The 24660-nt window shown below is 37.5% G+C and overlaps 1 protein-coding gene across 1 annotated transcript in view; it reads right to left on the minus strand.

Moving 5' to 3' along the window:
• SEZ6L (seizure related 6 homolog like) overlaps positions 1 to 24660 on the minus strand; it is a 3056071-nt gene that overhangs the window by 1739496 nt on the left and 1291915 nt on the right. The gene's annotated exons all lie outside the window — the stretch shown is intronic.

Genomic DNA, 24660 nt, shown 5'->3' on the forward strand with positions numbered 1-24660 from the left:
TTAAAAAGTTCATGTTCCTCGAAGTTCCTCAAAGTTCCACATTGAAAGAGTCTGTCACACATTCAGTGTTAGGAATTTTTTTAAATGAAATCCATGGTAAATAGAAATTGATCATATTAATTCATTAAAAGATCTTCTTTATAAGTAAAACCAGCATATTTTAACCATCCTATGACCTTCCTAGTTAAAGTTGTTAGTAAGCCATTAGTATGTCTTCCACATTTTGCCCATTTGTTCCACATTATGAGGGCTAGTGTTCCTCATTTTGGAGATGGAAGTTTGAGAGTTATGATGGTACTCCATTTATCTTTATGTTTGTTTGTGGGGTGCGTATGTGTTTGTGTGTGCGCCTGTGTGTGCCTGTTTGTGTCTGTGTGTGTGTACGAGTGTGCATATATGTGTGTGGTTGTATGCACTCACATGATACATGTCTGTGCAAGCTTTTGTAATGTGAAATAATAATAGACACAAATTACTTCTTCAAGTTCCCGAAAGAAACATGTAAGTGACTGCTAATCATGGCTGATTGATAGCCAGCTTACCTTTTCTTTGATTCACAGGGAAGACTACAACATTTATGCTGTGACATTAGTGTGAATGTTTACTAAATCTAAACAGATTATTTATGGGTTATATGGGGGAGGAAGCTTGGAGAAGCAGATCTTGCAATTACTTCAGTGTCATGTACATTAAGGAAAGTGGGAGGGGAAATGAAGGTAAGGAATTAGAAAGACCCCACCACGCCACACCTATCATCCTGCTATGCAAAGGGAAGCAATGAGAAGAATTACTAATCAGCATTTCCCTGGGGATCTAAGGCTATTTGTGGAGGGATAGTGAATGAATGGTACATTTATGAGACCACATCAGCCAGGATAGACATTCAAAAAGCTAGCAGGCTGTATGAATGATTCAGAGAGACAAAGAGACAAACTGACAACTCTTGGTTGGAGGGCATTTGCATTTCCCTTTTCATAACTTATTACTCTTCAGTTGGCTCTAAAGAAGGGTAAATCAGTATTTCTTCGAATACACTGGGGAGAGAGTTTCCAATGCTGAGGCATAGGATTAGCAGATTTTTACAACTGTTTTGTAGACAGTGAGGTAGATGAAGTAGCTTGTATATGAGGTAAAAAAAGGAAGAGTAGTAAATGGATTGGAAAAGGGAGACTAGGAGACAGAACAAGAGAGCTAGAGTTGGGTACTAACCTGTGGCAGTGGGAGCGTTTTGAAAATGAATGAACAATGGGTTGATTCTGAGAGAAAGTATTCTTGATAGACAGCTTTCATGCTAAAGGGAAATTCACTCATTCTACTGGTGGAGAGAGAGAGAGAGAGAGCGAGCATAAAAATGAGGCTTTTTCAGTTGGGAAGAGTCTGGAGATGTAGAAGCTTGGTCTTTGGGTCTAACACAATTACCAGGTTTAAAAACTAAGCACTTGTGATCGACACTATGAAGTGAAGTCACAGCAGCTGATGGCTGTGATTGCTATGCTGAGATCAATACTGCAGTATCTCAGAAAATTACACTTACTTTAAGGTATAGTGATTTCAAACTTAGTATATCAGGGTATAGTCCACCATGTTGGGCAGTACAAAAACTCTTATAAAGGTTTACAGTGAGTATTTAAGTGATCTTAATTTACTTTAATTTATACTCTAGCTAACACTGGGCAGTTCCAATGAGTTGTAATAAACTAGACTTTCCTGTAGCAATTCTTCTTCAGGGCAAAAATCTGCTCTGTAAGATGCCAAAAGCTGTTTGTTTATTTGGTCAGTAATATCATGCGAATAAGGGATGGGGTAGAAGTATGCTCTAGTTTAAAGGTTTTAAATGAGCTGACATTTACAGTTTTAGTAAACCCAAATATGCCTTGCTAGTTGCTATAGAAAACTTCCAAGAATGAAACAGTGTCAAAAAGAATGGATTTGGTGATATTAATTTTCACTATTTTGCCCTCTGTGTCATATTACTTCAGCTTTGTAATGCTGTGAGGACACTGGTGGGATCTCATCATGATTGCATCATCAATGTAAGGCAGTCAATTGAGATGGGGATATGTGGGTTTGGTGAGTAGATAAGTGAAGGTGTGGTGATATAACAGAGGCTTTTGTAACATCAAGACTGATAAGAGCAATAGAAAAGATACAGTGCACCTGCACATTTATGGCTGCTTTGGAGAGATTACTTATTAGGCAGAAACACTGACCTAATTAGATGATTGATGCTCTATTGCAGTTCACAGGCTATTTGCCCCCTTAATACAGAAGAGTTAATAAGAGATCTGGGGACCCAGGTAGATAGTAATCTCTCCTTTGACAATCATAATGCCAAAGTAGTTAGGAAATCCTTCTATGTGGCCCATCTAATTACTAAGGGGTTCACATCTAGAAATAAAGAGGTTATAGTGCTCCTCTACTCATCACTCATCAGAGCCATCATAGAGTACAATGCCCCATTTGGGATGTACCTCACAAGACACTTCCAACAGCTGGAAAGACCACAAATGTACTTCACCAAGAGGATTACTGGCCTCAAACATATGTCCTATGCAGCCCGACTGAAAAACCTCTAGCTGTACTCAGTGGCATATCGCTTACTCAGAGGTGAACTCTGCCTGACTAACAAAGTCATGTCCAACTCAGAATTGATGGACATGCTCCACCTTAAGAAATCCAAGTCACTGCGAGCCATGCACTCTAGTGAGCTAAACCTCACCACAACAATAAATAGAACATGCTGGAGGGATAGATTCCTGTCACAGAGACTCCCTATGCTTTGGAACAAAACTCCAAATTACATCAGGCAGAGCCCCTCACTAACACTCTTCAGGAGAAACCTTGACGAGTGGATGGGTAACAGAAAATACACCCCTGGGATCACTTCATTGGCTCTGCTTGACTGAGGATCAGTTAATTAATCAATGGGGCGGTGAAAGCGGACACACTCTGGCTAGGCTTATAAATGCCCTCGGGCAGATAGCCTAGTACCTACCTTTGAACCTGTTTGTATAGAATGGTTATGGTTAAAGTGTAAAGTGCTCTATTGCTGATTATCTTCTTTTAAGGTTCATAGTTATATACTATGCTAATGTCCACCAGGATCTTTATACGCCTAGCTGTGTAATCCAACCCGATGTTGTCCCTATCTATCATGTGCTTTTATTAGAAGGGGTATGTTAGTTAGGAAGTTTCTAGAGGTTATGTGTGTGCGTGTGTGTGTGTGTGTGTGTGTGTGTGTGTGTGTGTGTGTGTGCGTGTGCATGCGTGTGTGTGTGTGTGTGTGTGTGTGTGTGTGTGTGTGTGTGTGTGCCTGTTCATTTAGGCACTACAATCTGCCTCTATCAGAGACATGGGGGACCAGATCCAGGGTGAATTTCTAATTTCCAATTCACTGGTTAAGAATCAAACCCAGTACCCTGAGGCTGTGAGGTAAACACCTTAACCATTACACCGACCCCAACTCCCATATTTATATATGTATATGCCAGTATGTCTGTGTTTCTAAGTCTTTTTTTTTCTTTTTGTCATTTTTAGAGGATGCATTATTTAAGGTGGATATTCTTACTGATCTGTCTACCCAGGTTATTACACCAATTCCATGTCTAAGAACAAAATTGGCATTGTGCAATGTTGCATGTTTTGTGTATTTTCCTAATGGCACTCCACCCTCTCTCCATACCTCTCAATCACCATTGGTATACCACAAGGCTTTACCCTTGGTCCTCTCCTCTTTTACATTCTCACCAACACTCTCCACACATCCACACAACAGGCCTCCCTAATACAGTTTGCAGATAACTACACATTCATTTGCACACCTGACAATGTGGCACACCTCCAAACATTTGTTGAGGAAGCTTTAACTGCAACTGAAACATGGCTGTGTAACTCACAATTCAAACTCAACCCTAAAAAAAAAAAATACTTTTTTTCCACAAATCTATCTCTCATGAAAAAACAAAATTTAAAATCTTCTCCCTTGATAATACAATTGAAGTAATTTCTCATAGAAAATTATTAGGGATGATAGTGGATGTTAATCCTAAATTCAGCCCGTATATACAAAATTACATAAGGAAAACTCATCAAAAGCTAGGAATAATTTATAAAGCCAAAAACTTTCTCACCAACGCAGCTAAAGCTACACTTGCTACTACTTATCTTCTTCGCACACTTCTTAATGGTGCACCCATCCTTACTAGCTTTCAGGCATCACAAAAAAATCAAAACTTGGAGCAATGCTATGACAAAGTTGGTAAATTTGCTGAAAATACCCCTTTCAGAACCCACCACTGTATAGCACTAAAAGCCTAAATTGGTTAGAACTACCCCATCAAATAACATATACACAGCTTCTTACCACCTATAAAATTATCTGCATGTCCAGCAGTAAATAACATTCTATATAACTATGTTCTTAGTCGTTCATTGTGATATACTGACCAAAAGATACTGCCTTTCCACAAACCTATAAAGTCTGCAGGGCATGGCCTGTACTCGTACCAAGTTGCTAAAGCCTGGAACTCTTTATCTCTATTCATCAGGTCAATACCATCCCTATTCTGAAAGACTTCCTAGCTCCTGCTTCCTGTTCTTGCACCATGCCAGGACCAACTATATCTTTAAATATGGACAAATACCTATTCATACCTAACATCTGCTTGCTCTCTTTCTTTTACACATTTCTTTAATTCTAACAATTTTACCCCTGCGTTTCTCTCTAAATATACCAGAAGCCTGCTTTTCTCTCACTCCATATTGCAATTCCTGTTTGTATTATACTAACTTACCTTAGATTTCTCAATAAACTGGTTATAATATCTCTAACTCATTGTTATATAACTTGTATCTGCTCTTATCCATTGTTTTCAAATTATGTCTAATTTGTTATAATTATTTAAATTGTATTTGTTTTTGTATTATTTTTAAAGGATGTAAAATTATTATTCTTAAGATGTTTTGCCATACTTTGGAGCTTTTCTCCCTGGGCCTCCTTTGAAAATGGGCTAGTACCCAGTTGGACTTTCCCGGTAATTAATAAATAAATAAATACATAATAGCTCCCATCACACCTGGGTCTCACAAGAATGCCATAATAGGGTATTCCTGGTTTATGATAAAGGAAAAAATATTTTTCATTTAGTTCATAACTTTCAATTATATTTTTGTACGTGCTGATGAAAATGCTATTTGTATACCCCTTAAACTGTAAAGGTCATAATAACTCAATGAAAAGGTTCAACTTTTGCCCATAATCTTAACAAACTTAAGGTGGGTAAATTAATTCTACAGGAAATTCTCTTAAATAATTATGATTTTCTAACTTGGTCACATAAATACAAAACAAATTCCATGCATGTTATTTCAGTCTTATAGACAATGAGACAATAGGCATGGAGATAGTTCTAGATAACAATGTTCAAGTGATTAAACATTATAAAGGGATAGAAAAGCAAACTAATTACTCAGTTTCAGTGTCAACCAAGAAACTACAGAGTCATAGATTCATAGGTAAGTACTAGGCTGTCTGCCCAAGGGCATTTATAAGCCTAGCCAAAGTGTGTTGGATTTCACCACTCCCTTAGATTAGTTCCCTGTGCCTCTGACCAGCAGAGCTATTAGTTCCTTGCACCTTTGTCCAGCTGAGCCACTGCAGTTATCCCTGGGGTAAATTTTCTGTTTCCCATCCAGCTGTCAAGGTTTCTCTTGAACAGTGCTAGTGAGAGGCTCTGGCTGATGTATACTGAAATCTTGTTCCAAAGCATGGGGAGTCTCTGGGTCAGGAATCTATCCCTCCAGCACGTGCTATTTATCGTTGTGGTAAGGTTTATATCCCTAGAGTGTGTGGCTCTTAGAGATTTGTTTTTTTTTTTTTTAGGTGGAGCATATCCATCAATTCTGTGTTGGACATGGCCTTGTATGTCAAGCAGAGATTACCTCTGAGTAAGCGGTATGCAACCAAGTACAGCTGGAGTTTCTTTAGTCGGGCTGCATAGGTCATCTGTTTGAGGCCAGTAATCCTTTTGGTGAGGTACTTTTGTGGTCTTTCCAGCTGTTGCAGGTGTCTTGTAAGGTACATGCCAAATAGGGTGTTGTATTCTATAATGGGTCTAATAAATGATGAGTAGAGAGGCACAATAACCTCCTTTGTTCTGGATGCGAACCCTTTTGAGATTAGGTGGGCTATGTAGAAGGATTTTCTAACCACCTTGGTAATATGATATGGAGAGATTGCTATCTACTTGGATCCCCAGATCTGTTATTACTTTTTCTGTATTTAGGGGACTGCCACCTATGTGGTAGTTCATGGCTACTTTGTTTTTCCAAAGGGGATGACTATGCACTTTTTGGCATTCAGCTTGAGGCCATGATTTTGACTACAGGTATTCATCTCAGTGAGACCTTTCTGGGGGCTGTCTGTATCAGTCGGAGAATCAATTATGGCCCCTAGTTTGCAGTCGTCTGCGAACCTGGTCAGCCAAAGTCCTCCTGTGCTTGCCTGTACCTCTGAGAAGTATATACCAAACAGGAGGGGTCCTAGGACTGAGCCCTGGGTGATGCCACTTGTAACCGGTTTAGAGTCAGACCTAGATTCTGTAACTCTCACCATGTGGGTTCTGTCCATGAGCCAATTTGCAGCCCATCTCGTGATGTAGGGGTTAATGTTCAGGTTGGTGAGTTTGTCTATAATACCAGAATGGGGAATGGTGTTGAAAGCCTTTGTGACCTCCTTACCCTATTCTAATGCCTTGGTCACTGTCTCAAAGAAGTCCACCAGGTTTAGGAGGCATGATCTGCCTCTAACAAAGCCAAACTGGGTGGGATCCAAAGTTTGGAGGTTCCCAATGTCTCTGTTAATGAGTTCCATGATGATGCACTCCATAGCCTTGCAGACCAGGCTAGTCAGTCTTATAGGGCGATAGTTCCCGGGGTCCGTTGTGGCGCCACCTTTGTGGAGTGGGATAACTGCTGCTGTGCACCACTCTGTGGGTACATAGCCTGTAGAGAGGCTGGGTTTGAACAGTGTGTTTAGGTGAGGGGGTTAGTTCATTTTGGAACTCTTGTAAGACACAGCCTGGGACACCGTCCAGTCCCATTGAGGCTGTGCTTTTGGCTTTGGATAGGGCTGTTTTAACCTGTGTGTCGGTGATTGCTGGGGCCTTACATTCTTCTGGTATGGTTATGGGCCCTTTAGGGGGTGAGAGGGGTGTGAAGTTTGCACTGAACCTATCTTCCAAAATGTTGGCAATATCAGTTGGTTCAGTGTATTTTGTGCCATTCTGCACCAACTCAGAGCAGATCTGAGAGTTTCCACTTAGGTTCTTGACATAGCTAAATAATGCTTTGGGGTTATCTTTGGAGTCCTTGGCAATTTTTCTTTCGAAGCTAGCCTTGGATGATTTAATGAGGGATTGTAGTTTCTTGCTGATACTGATCAGGGATGTCTTTCCTTCTAGGGATTTTGCTCTTATTTGTACTAGTTTTCTCCTTCTATTGTAGAGACTGTTTATGGCAGGGGTCCACCAGACTGTTTTCCTTTTCTTGGAGAAGTGAGTCTTGGTTTTACTTGGGATAGCACAATCCATGCATTCCTGCAGATGATCATAGAGTATAGGTTTCAGCAGCTTGGATAGCATTGTCCATTGGCGTGGGGGCTGTGAACCTTTCCACCTCGGTCTTAAGCATTGTGAAGTTTGCTTTTGAAAAGTTTTTCATGGTGGTTTCCTTGATTGGGGTTGGGGCGGAATGTGAATATCCAGAGTGATTAGTCTATGGTCCGATCTAACCAGCCAGGGGTTGATGTCAGGTGTGGAACACCAGTCACCCATGTTGGTGATGACCAGGCCAATATGTTGTTCCCTCTGGTGGGGGTGTTGACCAGTTGATCCAGGGCATTCAAGTTTATAAATTCTAAGAAGCGTTGGGCAAAAGAGTTAGTACTTGAGTAGTTCTCCCAGTTAATGTTTGGGTAGTTGAATTCACCCAGTATTAGGGTGTTTGGTAGGACCTTCATATTTCCCAGTGTCTCCAGAAATGTGGAATGGGGGTCCTGGGTCATGGTGGGTGATCTGTAGCAAGCTACAATTTGGATTGCAGTTTTGCCCATTATTAATTGCACTTGGATGATCTCTGATGCATTGTGCTGCACCACAAACCTGGAGGTGTGAGTATCCTTGATGAATATGGATACACCCCCGCCTTTTGTGTTTCGGTCTGGGTTCTGTGGCCGAAAGGTATTGTATGAGTTATAGCCTGGTAGTGCTGGGGTGCTCTCTGGAGCCTTAAACCAGTTTTCTGTTACTGCACAGATATTGATGTTCTCCATACTGAGGAGTGCCTTGAGTGTGTGCATTTGAGGTTTAGACTTCTGGCGTTGAGTAGCATTACCCTCAGTTTTTGGTTACTTGTGCTATTTATGGTGGTGGGTTTGTCTTTTGAGCCTTGTCTAAAAAGGCACTATGGGGACGGCAAGAGCCTTTGCCAGTATTTGAAAGCCTAAGGGTTAACAGTGCAAGCCATCTCTTGCAAAGCAATGCGGCTTGTCGAGCATTTCATCCCAGGCAGACAGATACTAGATCCTCTTTTGACTCCAGAAACTTAGCCAATTGTTGAAGCTGATCATTTTTTCTTTATACTGTGGCATCATTCTTGGTGAGGGCAGGATGCTACTCAGGGTCAGGGTCATACCTGCCTGGGCTACATGATCAGAGAGCTCTTCCATGTCTCTTTTCATGTAGTTCAGGGAGGTACATCTCAGGTCATTCACACCAACGTGTACAATGACAGAGTCATGTTTGTACTTGTTCTGGAGTGACCTGAATGCTTGTGTTATGTGGTGGATCCTGGTGCCCAACAGGCAGCTAACTGTAACCTTCTCCTTATCCAGCCTAGTTAGTGGGACATCAGTGTGCCTGACTATAGAGTCACCTATCACTAGTGTGTTGGGTATGTTATTTTGCCTTAAGGGCTGAGATTGCATGGCACACTGCTTATGTGAAGTATGTCTTTCATGGTTGGTGATGGGTGGTGGAAGTTGCTTTGATGTCTGCTTTGGAGGTCTCTGTTGCTTTTGCAGATTTTTATTTAGAGCTTCCAAGTATGTTTTTATGTATTTATGTGTGTTATTTGCCTGTGTTGGTTTGTTAGGTCTATGCGAGATTGGTGGTGTGTTGCAAGTATTACCCTTCTCCTCTTGACAGTCACTTACAGTCTGGGGTTGTGAGAGCTTTGCCTCCAGTCTGGCTGTATAACTGCATCTCTTGCATATATTAATGTTTGGTGGTAGGAGGAGAGGGTTTCTGTGTACATGAGGCAGTTGTAACATTGCTTCAAAATGCCCAGATTCACCAGTTGGTCTGAAGAGTACACTGGAAACTGCCCTTTGGACATGCTTGAATATGTAGAGTGAGCTGTTTTTCTGATTGATTGGTGGGGACGAATAGAGAGCCTTGTCCTTCTGGACAGTATAAGGGGGGCTAGTGCTAGGGGTATTTAATGCATGTTATGAGTTTTAAGCAAGTGCTGGGCTGTAAAATGAATGGTTTGAGTGCTGAAGTTGAAGGTTTGTTGAGATCCAAGGGAAAAACTGAAGAGTATACTTCGTGGAGTGGGGAATATTTTAACCATAGCTAACCAGCACTGCCCAGCATGCAAAACCGTGCAAATGCAGTTTTTATATCAGAAAGATTAAAAAGATAGAAATTAGCCCAAAATGGCCAATAAAACTACAGTTTTTGGGAAGAAACCACTTCTCCAAGGGCAGGTAGGCTGTTCAGAGCTCCCCACTCTCACTGGTGAATAAAGAAACTTCCTTTTTGCCCAAGTAAGGTATGGCCAAACACAGAAGATTAAACACAGTCCAGGTATCAGCAGGTATCTGAAACTGGACTTTTCTAGTTTAGTAAGGTGTGAAAATAGCAAGTTATTTTGTTTTGTTTTTTTCAAGAAAACAGTAGAAACAAATGCAAAAACTCTTTTATAGTGCAGTAATTGCTGTCACACTCGAGTGGGAAGCCAGTAACAGTTAAAAATACAATTTACAACAAAAAACAAATTTTAAAGTGCAGGCACAAATTAATGCAATTTCAGTGTAAAATGAGCGTTCTGAGAAGCAATAAACACCAGAAAACGAGCGTTTAGGGGGAAATAGCAACAAGAACAAAGAAAAACCAAAAAATGGTACTTAAACACTCTAAAGTCTCTCCTTTTGTCTCTCTGGCATTGTAGGTCCCTGCAGGACACCTGGGCAAAATCTGCTGAGCTTATACAAACACAAAAAACATGCAAATGCAGTAGAAACAAATGCAAAAACACCTTTATAGTGCAGTAATGGCTGCCACACGAGTGGGAAGCTAGTAACAGTTAAAAATACAATTTACAACAAAAAATGAACTTTAAAGTGCAGACACAAATAAATGCAATTTCAGTGTAAAATGAGCATTCTGAGAAGCAATAAATGCTAAAAAATGAGTGTTTTGGGTGGAAATAGCAATAAGCAACAATAAAAACTTAAATAAATGGTACTTAAATACTCCAAAGTCTCTCTTCTTGTCTCTCTGGCATTGTAGGTCTCTGCAGGACACCTGGGAAGGATCTGCTAAGCTTATACAAACAAAAAAAATGTGCAAATGCGTTTTTTATAGCAGAAAGATTAAAGAGATAGAAATTAGCCCAAAATGGCCAATAAAACTACAGTTTCTGGGCAGAAACCATTCCTCCAAGGGCAGGTCGGCTGTTCAGAGCTCCATTCTCATTGCTGAACAAAGAAACTTCCTTTTTGCCCAAGTAAGGTATGGCCAAACACAGAAGCTCAAAGACAGTCCAGGTATCAGCAAGTATCTGAAACTGGAATTTTGTAGCTTAGTAATGTGGGAAAATAGCAAGATTTTTTTTTTTGTTTTTTTCAAGAAAACAGTAGAAACAAATGTAAAAACAGTTTTATAGTGCAGTAATGGCTATCACACTTGAGTGGGAAGCCAGTAATAGTTAAAAATACAATTTACAACAAAAAACAAATTTTAAAGTGCAGGCACAAATAAATGCAATTTCAGTGTAAAATGAGCATTCTGAGAAGCAATAAACACCAGAAAACGAGCGTTTAGGCAGAAATAGCAATAAGCAACCAGCAAAAACCTATAAAAATGGTACTTAAACATTGCAAAGTCTCTCCTTTTGTCTCTCTGGCATTGTAGGTCTCTGCAGGACACATAGACAGGTTCTGCTGAGCTTATACAAACACAAAAACCAAACAAATGCATTTTTTATATCAGAAAGATTAAAGAGATAGAAATTAGCCCAAAATGGCCAAAAAAACTACAGTTTCTGGGCAGAAACCACTCCTCCAAGGGCAGGTAGGCTGTTCAGAGCTACCCACTTTCACTGGTGAACAAAGAAACTTCCTTTTTGCCCAAGTAAGGTATGGCCAAATACAGAAGCTTAAACACAGTCAAGGGATCAGCAGATATCTGAAACTGGACATTTCTAGCTTAGTAAGGCAGGAAAATAGCAAGATTTTTTGTTTTTTAGTTTTTTTCAAAAAAACAGTAGAAACAAATGCAAAAACACCTTTATAGTGCCATAATGGCTGTCACACTTGAGTGGTAAGCTAGTAACAGTTAAAAATACAATTTACAACAAAAAATGAATTTTAAAGTGCAGGCACAAATAAATGCAATTTCAGTGTAAAATGAGCATTCTAAGAAGCAATAAATGCTAAAAAATGAGCGTTTAGGTGGAAATAGCAATAAGCAACAATAAAAACTTAAATAAATGGTACATAAATACTCCAAAGTCTCTCTTCTTGTCTCTCTGGCATTGTTGGTCTCTGCAGAACACCTGGGAAGGATCTGCTAAGCTTATACAAACACAAAAACCATGCAAATGCGTTTTTTTATAGCAGTAAGATTGAAGAGATAGAAATTAGCCCAAAATGGCCAATAAAACTACAGTTTCTGGGCAGAAACCACTCCTTCAAGGGCAGGTAGGCTGTTCAGAGCCCCATTCTCACTGGTGAACAAAGAAACTTCCTTTTTGCCCAAGTAAGGTATGGCCAAACACAGAAGCTTAAACACAGTCCAGGTATCAGCAAGTATCTGAAACTGGACTTTTCTAGCTTAGTAAGGTGGGAAAATAATAAGATTTTTTTTCTTCAAGAAAACAGTAGAAACAAATGCAAAAAACACTTTTACAGTGCAGTAATGGCAGTTGCACTTGAGCGGGAATTCAGTAACAGTTAAAAATACAATTTACAACAAAAAATCAATTTTAAAGTGCAGACACAAATAAATGCAATTTCAGTGTAAAATGAGCATTATGAGAAGCAATAAATGCCAGAAAACGAGCGTTTAAGTGAGAATAGAAACAAGCAACAAGAAACACCAAAAAAATGGTACTTAAATACTCCAAAGTCTCTCTTTTTGTCTCTCTGGCATTGTAGGTCTCTGCAGGAGACCTGGGCAGGATCTGTTGAGGTTATACAAACACAAAAAATGAACAAATGCGTTTTTTATATCAGAAAGATTAAAGAGATAGAAATTAGCATAAAATGGCCAATAAAACTACAGTTTCTGGGCAGAAACCACTACTCCAAGGGCAGGTAGGTGTTCAGAGCTCCCCACTCTCACTGGTGAACAAAGAAACTTCCTTTTTGCCCAAGTAAGGTATAGCCAAACACAGAAGCTGAAACAAAGTCTAGGTATCACCTGGTGTCTGAAACTGGACTTTTCTAGCTTAGTAAGGCGGGAAAATAGCAAGATTTTTTTTTGTTTTTTTTGTTTTTTTCAAGGAAATTTAAAGTGCAGGCACAAATAAATGCAATTTCAGTGTAAAATGAGCATTTTGAGAAGCAATAAACGCCAAAAAACGAGCATTTAGGTGGAAATAGAAATAAGCAACAAGAAAAAACAAAAAAAATTGTACTTAAAAACTCCAAAATCTCTCCTTTTGTCTCTCTTGCATTGTAGGTCTCTGCAGGACACCTGGGCAGGATCAGTTGAGCTTATACAAACACAAAAACATGCTAATGCATTTTTTATATCAGAAAGATTAAAGAGACAAAAATTAGCCCAAAATGGCTGATAAAACTACAGTTTCTGGGCAGAAACCACTCCTCCAAGGGCAGGTAGGCTGTTCAGAGTTCCCCTCTCTCACTGGTGAACAAAGAAACTTCCTTTTTGCCCAAGTAAGGTATGGCCAAACACAAAAGCTTAAACACAGTCCAGGTATCAGCAGGTATCTGAAACTGGACTTTTCTAGCTTAGTAAGGTGACAAAATAGCTACATTTTTGTTTTTTGGGTTTTTTTTGTTTTTCTCAAGAAAACAGTAGAAACAAATGGAAAACACTTTTATAGTACAGTAATGGCTGTCACATTTGAGTGGGAAGCCAGTAACAGCTAAAATACAATTTACATCAAAAAAATGAATTTTAATGTGCAGGCACAAATAAAAGCAATTTCAGTGTAAAATTAGCATTCTGAGAAGCAATAAACGCCAACAAAATGAGAGTTTACGTGGAAATGCAATAAGCAACAATAAAAAACAAAAAAAATGGTACTTAAACACTCCCAAGTCTCTCCTCGTGTCTCTCTGGCATTGTAGGTCTCTGCAGGACACCTGGGCAGGATCTGCTGAGCTTATACAAACACAAAAAACACACAAATGCAGTTTTTATATCAGAAAGATTAAAGAGATAGAAATTAGCCCAAAATGGCCAATAAAACTACAGTTTCTGGGCAGAAACCACTCCTGCAAGGGCAGGTAGGCTGTTCAGAGCTCCTCACTCACACTGGTGAACAAAGAAATTTCCTTTTTGCCCAAGTAAGGTATGGCCAAACACAAAAGCTTAAACACAGTCCAGGTATCAGCAGGTATCTGAAACTGGACTTTTCTAGCTTAGTAAGGTGGGAAAATAGCAAGATTTTTTTTGTTTTTTTTTTCAAGAAAACAGTACAAACAAATGCAAAAACACTTTTATAGTGCAGTAATGGCTGAAGCACTTGAGTGGAAAGCCAGTAACAGTTAAAAATACAATTTACAACAAAAATCGAATTTTAAAGTGCAGGCACAAATAAATGCAATTTCAGTGTAAAATGAGCGTTAAGGTGAAAATAGCAATAAGCAAAAAGAAGAACCAAAAAAATGGTACTTAAACACCCCAAAGTCTATATTTTTGTCTCTCTGGCATTGTAGGTCTCTGCAGGACACCTGGGTAGGATCTGCTGAGCTTATACAAACACAAAAACCACACAAATGGAGATTTATATCAGAAAGATTAACAAGATAGAAATTAGTCCAAAATGGCCAAGAAACAACAGTTTCTGGGCAGAAACCACTCCTCCAAGGGCACATAGGCTGTACAGAGCTCCACACTCTCACTGGTGAACAAAGAAACTTCCTTTTTGTCCAAGTAAGGTTTGGCCAAATACAGAAGCTTAAACACAGTCCAGGTATCAGCTGGTATCTGAAACTGGACTTTTCTAGCTTAGTAAGGTGGGAAAATAGCAAGATTTTTTTTGTTTTTTTCAAGGAAACAGTAGAAACAAATGCAAAAACACTTTTATAGTGCAGTAATGACTGTCGCACTTGAGTGGGAAGCCAGTAGCAGTTAAAAATACAATTTACAACAAAAATCAAATTTTTAAGTGCAGGCACACATAAATGCAATTTCAGTGTAAAATGAGCATTCTGAGAAGCAATAAATGCAAGAAAATGAGCATTTAGGCGAAAATAGCAATAAGCAACAAGAAAAAACAAAAAAAAAAATGGTAATTAAAAACTCCAAAATCTTTCCTTTTGTCTCTCTTGCATTGTAGGTCTCAGCAGGACACTTGGGCAGGATCTGTTGAGCCTATACAAGCAGAAAAACCTGCAAATGCATTTTTATATCAGAAAGATGAAAGAGATAAAAATTAGCCCAAAATGGCCAATAAAACTACAGTTTCTGGGAAGAAACCACTCCTCCAAGGGCAGGTAGGCTGTTCAGAGCCCCATTCTCACTGGTGAACAAAGAAACTTCCTTTTTGCCCAAGTAAGGTATGGCCAAACACAGAAGCTTAAACACAGTCCAGGTATCAGCTGGTATCTGAAACTGGACTTTTCTAGCTTAGTAAGATGGGAAAATAGCAAGATTTTTTTGTTTTTTGTTTTGTTTTTTTCAAGAAAACAGTAGAAACAAATGCAAAAAAACACTTTTATAGTGCAGTAATGGCTGTCGCACTTGAGTGGAAAGCCAGTTTGTTTGTGTCTTTCAGCTTTTCCTGGTTAGGGGTCGCCACAGCGGAACTCTGGTCCACTAATGATTGGTAGTGGATTTGTACGTGCCGGTTACCAGCCTGCTGCACAACCTTCAACGAAGGCACGCCCCATTCACGTATGCCTCCACACAGAAGACGATCTAGCTGAGAATCGAACGGGACAACGTCTTGCTATGAGGTGACAACACTAACACAGCACCACCACTGCAGTATTTGAGTGGGAAGCCAGTAACAGTTAAAAATACAATTTACATAAAAAAATGAATTTTAAAGTGCAGGCACAAATAAATACAATTTCAGTGTAAAATGAGTGTTATGAGAAGCAATAAACACCAGAAAACAACCATTTAGGTGTAAATAGAAGCAACAGGAAAAAACAAACAAACTGTACTTAAATACTCCAAAGTCTCTCTTTTTGTCTCTCTGACATTGTAGGTCTCTGCAGGAGACCTGGGCAGGATCTGCTGAGCTTATACAAACACAAAAACCGTGCAAATGCAGTTTTTATATCAGAAAGATTGAAGAGATAGAAATTAGCCCAAAATGGCCAATAAAGCTACAGTTTATAGGCAGAAACCACTCCTCCAAGAGCAGGTAAGCTGTTCAGAGCTCCCCACTCTCACTGGTGAACAAAGAAACTTCATTTTTGCCCAAGTAAGGTTTGGCCAAACAAAGTAGCTTAAGTACAGTCCAGGTATCAGCAAGTATCTGAAACTGGACTTTTCTAGCTTAGTAAGGTAGGAAATAGCAAGATTTTTTTGGTTGTTTTTTCATGAAAACAGTAGAAAAAAACAAAAAAAACACTTTTATAGTGCAGTAATGGCTGTCACACTTGAGTGAGAATCCAGTAACAGTTACAAATACAATTTACAGCAAAAAAATAATTTTAAAGTGCAGATACAAATAAATGCATTTTCAGTGCAAAATGTGCATTCTGAGAAGCAATAAACACCAGAAAATGAGTGTTTAGGTGGAAATTGAAATAAGCAACAAGAAAAAACAAAAAAATGGTACTTAAGCACTCCAAAGTCTATTTTTTTGTCTCACTGGCATTGTAGGTCCCTGCAGGACACCTGGGGAGGATCTGCTGAGCTTATACAAACACAAAAAATGCGCAAATGCGTTTTTTTATATCAGAAAGATTAAAGAGATAGAAATTAGCCCAACATGGACAATAAAGCTACAGTTTCTTGGCAGAAACCACTCCTCCAAGGGCAGGTAGGCTGTTCAGGGCTCCCCACTCTCACTGGTGAGCAAAGAAACTTACTTTTTGCCCAAGTAAGGTATTGCCAAACACAGGAGCTTAAACACAGTCCAGGTATCAGCAGGTGTCTGAAACTGGACTTTTTTAGCTTAGTAAGGTGGGAAAATAGCAAGATTTCATTGTTGTTTTTGTTTATTTTTCAAGAAAACAGTAGAAACAAATGCAAAAACACTTTTATAGTGCAATAACGGCCATCAAACCTGATTGGGAAGCCAGTAACAGTTAAAATACAATTTACAACAAAAAACTAATTTTAAAGTGCTGGCACAAATAAATGCAATTTCAGTGTAAAATGAGCATTGTAAAAAGCAATAAATGCCAGTAAATGAGCGTTTAGGTGGAAGTAGCAATAAGCAACAATAAAAAAAAAAAATGGTACTTAAACACTCCAAAGTCTGTCCTTTTGTCTCTCTGGCATTGTAGGTCTCTGTAGGACATCTGGGCAGGATCTGCTGAGCTTATACAAACACAGAAACCACACAAATGCAGTCTTTATATCAGAAAGATTAAAGAAATTGAAATAAGCCCAAAATGGCCAATAAAACTACAGTTTCTGGACAGAAACCACTCCTCCAAGGGCATGTAGGCTGTTTAGAGTTCCAGTCTCACTGAACAAACAAACTTCCTTTTTGCCCAAGTAAGGTATGGCCAAACACAAAAGTTTAAACACAGTCCAGGTATCAGCAGGTATCTGAAACTGGACTTTTCTAGCTTAGTAAGGTGGGAAAATAGCAAGATTTTTTTGTTTTTTTGTTTATTTCAAGAAAACAGTAAAAACAAATGCAAAAAAACACATTTATAGTACAGTAATGGCTGTAACACTTGAGTGGGAAGCCAGTAACAGTTAAAAATACAATTTACAACAAAAAATTTATTTTAATGTGCGGGCATAAATAAATGCAATTTCAGTGTAAAATGAGTGTTCTGAGAAGCAATAAATGCCAGAAAACGAGCGTTTAGGCAGAAATAGCAATAAGCAACAAGAAAACCCAAAAAATGGTACTCCAAAGTATCTCCTTTTGTCTCTCTGGCATTGTAGGTCTCTGCAGGACACCTGGACAAGACACCTGGACCTGTCAAAATGAGCATTTTGAGAAGCAATAAACGCCAGAAAACGAGCATTTAGGTGGAAATAGAAATAAGCAACAAGAAAAAACAAAAAAAAAATGGTACTTAAACACTCCAAAGTCTGTCCTTTTGTCTCTCTGGCATTGTAGGTCTCTGTAGGACATCTGGGCAGGATCTGCTGAGCTTATACAAACACAGAAACCACACAAATGCAGTCTTTATATCAGAAAGATTAAAGAAATAGAAATACGCCCAAAATGGCCAATAAAACTTCAGTTTCTGGGCAGAAACCACTACTCCAAGGGCAGGTAGGCTGTTTAGAGTTCCAGTCTCACTGAACAAACAAACTTCCTTTTTGCCCAAGTAAGGTATGGCCAAATGCATTTTCAGTGCAAAATGAGCGTTCTGAGAAGCAATAAACACCAGAAAACGAGCGTTTAGGCAGAAATAGCAATAAGCAACAAGAAAAACCAAAAAATGGTACTTAAACACTCCAAAGTATCTCCTTTTGTCTCTCTGGCATTGTAGGTCTCTGCAGGACACCTGGGGGGGATCTACTGAGCTTATACAAGCACAAAAAACATGCAAATGCGTTTTTTTATATCAGAAAGATTAAAAAGACAGAAACTAGCCCAAAATGGCCAATAAAACTACAGTTTCTGGGCAGAAACCACTCCTCCAAGGGCAGGTATGCTGTTCAGAGTTCCCCACTCTCACTGGTGAACAAAGAAACTTCGTTTTTGCCCAAGTAAGGTATGGCCAAACACGGAAGCTTAAACACAGTCCAGATATCAGCAGGTATCTGAAACTGGACTTTTCGACTTAGTAAGGTGGGAAAATAGCAAGATTTTTTTAGTTTTTTTGTTTTTTTCAAGAAAACAGTAGAAACAAATGCAAAAACTCTTTTATAGTGCACTTGCTGTCGCACTTGAGTGGGAAGCTAGTAACAGTTAAAAATATAATTTACAACAAAAAATGAATTTTAAAGTGCAGACACAAATAAATGCAATTTCAGTGTAAAATGAGCATTCTGAGAAGCAATAAATGCCAGAAAATGAGTGTTTAGGCGGAAATAGTAATAAGCAACAAGAAAAACCAAACAAAAAATGGTATTTAAACACTCCAAAGTCTCTCCATTTGTCTCTCTATAATCTTGTTTCTGCATATGCTTTTAATAAACAACAATTACTTTTTAGAGGATTTTAGGAAATGTGTTGACTGTTTTTATATAATATTATAATCACTGGGGAATTTCACACATTAATAAACTTTATTAAGGACTGCACTAATAAAAACCTTTCATCATATTATAAGCTACAATCAGCAAATTAGCTTCTTTCAGCAAAAGGTTATTTTTCTGATTGTTTAGGAAAGAAGTAAAAAATATACTCACTGTGGTATGTAGGAAAAAAGCTTTCTTTAGGATTGACTTAGTATAACTAATAACGTCTCATGGTTTTATTAACTTCCTCCTAGTGGTCTGTTTGGCCCATGGTTAAAAGGCCATGTAGTCACAATTCAATATTTTGTAATTTAGAGATAAATTAGCCGCATAGAGGAAATACCTTGTTATGGACTAATTTGCGGGTCTCTGAATCTCAGTGCCTACTGCAATGTGTGGATTAGCACTTCCTGTGATAGGTAACTGAGGCACAGCCATCCCTCTCCCCTGAATCTCTCTCCCACACACACAAGTACACATTCAAACACACACACACACACACACACACACACACACACACACACACACACACACGCAAAGCACAGTCCCCATACCTTTTCCTTAGTTAACTGAACATCAGAAATTAATCCTTTTCTAGCCGTCTAGGCCATCACAGAAGGTCACATCATAACCCTAGATAACAGGTGTCTAATGGCTTCCCTTATCCAATGCCCGTAGTGTTTTATGTGCATTTAGGACACACAACTTTAATTCCCTAATGTTTAGTGGTTCCCAACAACCCAATTCCCCACACTCCTTTAAGTGTAGTTACAGCAAGAGAGTAGTATCCCTGGTGTCTAGTGTTTCCTCACCACCCTCCAATCCTCATACTGGTTTGTGCCATTATGGCACTAGTCTTTCTTTCACTGTAATCCCTAAATAAAGTGCATAACATGTTATCAGAGGCTGAAAGATATACTAATATCAAAAAAGAGGTTGTGAAAGAAATGACATTTAAAGTACATAGTGATATATTAGACTGTGTATCTAATAGATACATAACTAAAGAAAAAATATGATAATTTGTTAGTTGAAACACCTTTGATACCCATCATAAATGGTCTACTGAAGATACATAAAATGTTAATTAACCAGCCTTTAAGACCTATAGTATCAGGCAAAGACTGGCTAACTCAGCCATGTCCATTTATGTGGAAAATATGCTAAAACCTGTTATATACAAAATGAACACTATCTTAAGAGATAGACAGGATTTTTTAGAATCCTTATATAATTATACTGAAACTAATTCTCTACCGGATGATGTTTGTTTTGCAACCTTTGACGTTTGTTCTCTCTTTACTTGTATTCCTAACAATGTGGACATAGAGTTTTTCAAGGACTACATTTGAATGCATTCTGCATACTCTAGTAATCACATAAATTTATTATGTATGTTTATAGAACTAATATTAGATAATTTATTTGCATTTGATGGTGCAGCTTGTGCACAAAAGACTGAAGTAGCTATGGGCACCCACTATGTCAGCTCTTATGCAAACCTTGTTATGGCTTAGTGGAAAATGAATTATGCCCTGACTAATGAGAAATATTAAAAGACATATATGCCATTATAAATGGCTTGTGGATGATATATTTTTTTTATATAGAATGGAGATAGTGAAATCTTTGAAGAGTATTTATTATATATTGAATCCGCAACTACATTTTTAAAGTTTATCATGCAGACTTCCAAGGAACAAATTAATTTCCAAGATGTCACCCTTAGAAGAATTAATGGTCAGATATATACAGAGATATATACAGAAATCTTTAAGAAACCTTGTTGGAAAAACAATTTACTTGCGAGAACTAGTATGCATCCAACTCATATTTTTAATAACATTATAAAAGGACAAGTTTTGCATTTATCACGGTTAATAAATAATGAAGATGCACTTACTGGTTCCTCTAGGCAACTAATCAATGATTTTAGAAGTAGAGGTTACAATATAAGAGAAACTGAACAGAATTTTAATATACTAACTTCTGAGAGAAGGAAATGAAGGAAACCATATTTCTCCAAAAAGATAACCAATCTCCTTAATAAGATTGGTTATGACCAATCAGATGAGTGTAGAATGCTTTTATCTTTTACATCAGATAATTGAAATATTCTAAATGTTATTAATAAGTATTGGCACATTTTACTATCCAACAAAGATATTCTCAGAACTGTGGGCTCACATCCAGGATTACTTACAGGAATTGTAGGTCTATCAAAAGAAGAATATATTATCAAAATATTGAACCTAGATAGCCGACATTATCACATGGACAAGGTATCTTCAGTTGTAGACACTGCAATATGTGTGTGTATATATATATATATATATATATATATATATATATATATATATATATATAGATAACAATAATCTGTTTATACATACTACCAAACACTGGTAAGGAATACAGATTTTCACATTATGCAGACTGCTCAACACATGACCTAATTTATTTAGCTTACTGTACTATCTGTCCAAAACTTTATGTGGGTAAGACTAGCAAAGACCCTCAGAGAAGGAGTTGAGGAACATATATATAAGATCAACAAAAAAGACATATCTATAGCTACTGCCAAGCATGTAATGAAGGCAGGTCAACAACATACTTTTATTTTTTGATACTCCAATTAGTGAGTGAAAATTGGAGAATGGGAGACAACAGGAATAGGACTGAGAAAATTGAACAAAAATGGATTATAAATTTACAAGCAGACAAATTACGGGTCTATATTATAACATCAAAATCTACAAAGATCGAATGTTATAATATCGAACCATAAACAACGACATCCGCAAACATCAAACAGTCAGAATAGCGATTTTTTTCCCAGGGTAAAAAATTGCTATTCCAAGAAACATACACACAACACAAACACACACAAAAAACAGCAATCCACACACATACACTTAAAATCCTACACCTAAACCTAAACTAAACTTTACATACACTACTAGCTATCCACTTACCTTAACCCGACCCTAACCCTAAGGTCCGTCACTATCGCGCCCTAACCCTTACTCACCTAACCGCCCTAACCCTAACCTACACACAACCGCATACTTACCTGACCTGCTCCCTAATCCTAACTCACCTAACCCGCCCCCTAACCCTAACCTACACACAATCACACACTTACCTGAACCCAACCCATAATGCCCCAACATATTGAACGCCGAAAACAGTGAAGCCACAGCAACGGCCCACCAAATTCTTTCCCTGGGAAAGAATTCGGTGTCCTGCACCTTCGCTGTTTTCAGCGTTCGACAAAACTGGTTCGATATTATAACATTTGAACTTTATAAAATTCTATGTTATAATATAGACCCACAAATTACATGGTCTCAATGATGCGGTTTCATTGAAACCATTTTTAAGAGACAGTTCCCTAGTACATTAACTGTATTTTTCATTGTCTTTCATTAATTGGAATTTCATATCAGTGACACATATACTCACATATATTTATATATTTTTTATTCAGTATTTATGTTAGTATCATCTTTAGTTGGTTTTCTTCAGCACTGAATATTTTAACAGTTATATATATATATATATATATATTATGATTTGTATCATAGTCTTAATAAATGTATTATATTTTAGCTTCCCCTAACTATGGATATGATTTTTTTTTACTCTATATGTGATTTGACTTGTTTTTACCTTTTATAGTAATGGTATTTGGCAATAAGTAATTACTGGAATAGCGTCACAGCTCAAGCAGATATTTTGCATATTTTAGAGCTGAGACTCTCACACGAGCATTGAATGGCTAATTGTTTATGAAGACAAACTTGAGATTAAGTGATTCAGTTGTTACAACATACTAAATATGAATATTTATAGGTTGTCAAAATGTGATATTGTCAATAGGTAAACTGCTCAAGAATGTTATTGAATGACGTGGTTTTCTAGAGGTGATTCAACTTGTTTCTAACTTTTATATTAACTGTAATAAGTGATCACTGGAATAGCTTTACTGCTCAAGCAGATATTTTAGAACTGAGATCAGGTGACTGTGATATGAGCATTGATTGGCTGATTGCTCAGGAAGATAAACTTTCGCTACTTGAGATTAAGTGATTTGATTGTTACAGCTCATCAAACATGAACATTTATCCGTTGCCAAAATGTAATACTGTCAGTAGGTAAACTGCTCATGAATGTGATTGAATGTTAATTGTATGGTTTGTTAAAGGTGGCGTAATGTCTAAGAAGATAAAACTGTCTATTTAATGTATTTTAAGTAATGAACATGCTTTTATTTAAAATGCTCACATATTTTAGAGAATGATATCTGATATTGATTTATTTTAAATTCATTAGATCATATAAGAAAGTTGTAGCATCAATTACTTGTTTTGCACATTTAATAAGTAGCGCTTTGATTGGTTAAGCGAAGTTTAAAAATTCTGTTCAGTATAATTATACTTAATGTGTGAAGAAGTGTTGATGACAATGCGAAAGTGCTCATATACATTTTGTTTTGTTGCACAATAAATTCTCTTTTTTATTTGGATATATTGATTCATCCAGCCGTGTTTGTTGTCTTGTAGTGACTTTATTTGCTTGGATACGTTATTTGTACTAGTGAGACAATTCAATTATTGTAGTGCATAAGTTTGTGTCTATTTACCTAATTATTATTATAACACAGAAGATAATTTGACAGGTTTGCTCACGAAACAAATCAGTCATAAGAATATTTCAAAAAAGAATTACATTAGTAGACTCATAGAAAATCTTAATTCTATTGCACATGCTTTTCTGAGTGCTATTGTTTTGTGAATAATCAAATTTATGATTCAGGTCTTTCATTTTCTGTAGTTTTGTAGGCCATCATCCTGAAAATGCCATTATGTCTTAAAGTTATTCTTGCTTTAAAACAGTTGTATTATGCTATAGATAACTTAAAGCCTAAAAACATGTCTGGACCTTACATGCACTATAATGAATTCTATGCATTTGTTATTATAAAACTAGACTCTTTAGTTCTAAAAGTGATTCCATTATATACTATTTCAGAATGGGATTCTGCTGCTTATCAAAAAATCATTCCAAGAACATATTAATAGCTAGATTGTTTTCTATTCAACTTTTTAACAACTGGTCATATCTTGGCCATATCTTGACTTTTTAAGCCCAAAGTTTTCTTCTGCCTGATTAACTATGGCAAGTTTATTAAGTAGTTAAAACCTAAGCTATAGAATTCTAGTTGCATGTATTATGATGTGGGTTTGAAAGACTGTCATGTTATAAACCATAAGCATATTTCTGTGTTATCCCATCCATCATAAAAAAGTGATTTTGGACCACAAATGTCAAATTATCATGTTCCAACTGTGAAATCATCCCTTATGATGCAACTGCACCATCCCAGTTCTGTAAGTTATTGAACTGTGACTCAAGATGAGCATGTTGCAAATCTGGGAAAAGATCTTTTAACTGCTAAAGTTCAAGTTAGTTTTACTATTGAACAGCATAATAATTACAGTGAATATAAAAAGTGTACCCACCCTTGTTAAAATCCCAGGTTTTTGTGATATAAAAAAATGAGACCATAATAAATCATTTCAAAACTTTTCCCACCTTTAATGTGACCTATAACCTGTGCAATTCAATTGAAAAAACAAACAAATCTGTTAGGGGAAAAAATATAAAAAATAAAAAACATGCAATAAGCTGGTTGCATAAGTGTGCACACCCTTAAACTAATACTTTGTTGAAGCACCTTTTGATATAATTACAGCATTCAGTCTTCTTGAGTACACACCTGCCATCAGTTAAAGAGACTCTGATTAACCACAAATAGTTCAGCTGTACTAGTAGGATTTTCCTGACA

This window comes from Protopterus annectens, chromosome 4.part0 (assembly GCF_019279795.1).
Source record: "Protopterus annectens isolate FY-2018-M chromosome 4.part0, PAN1.0, whole genome shotgun sequence".
Taxonomy (NCBI): domain Eukaryota; kingdom Metazoa; phylum Chordata; order Ceratodontiformes; family Protopteridae; genus Protopterus; species Protopterus annectens.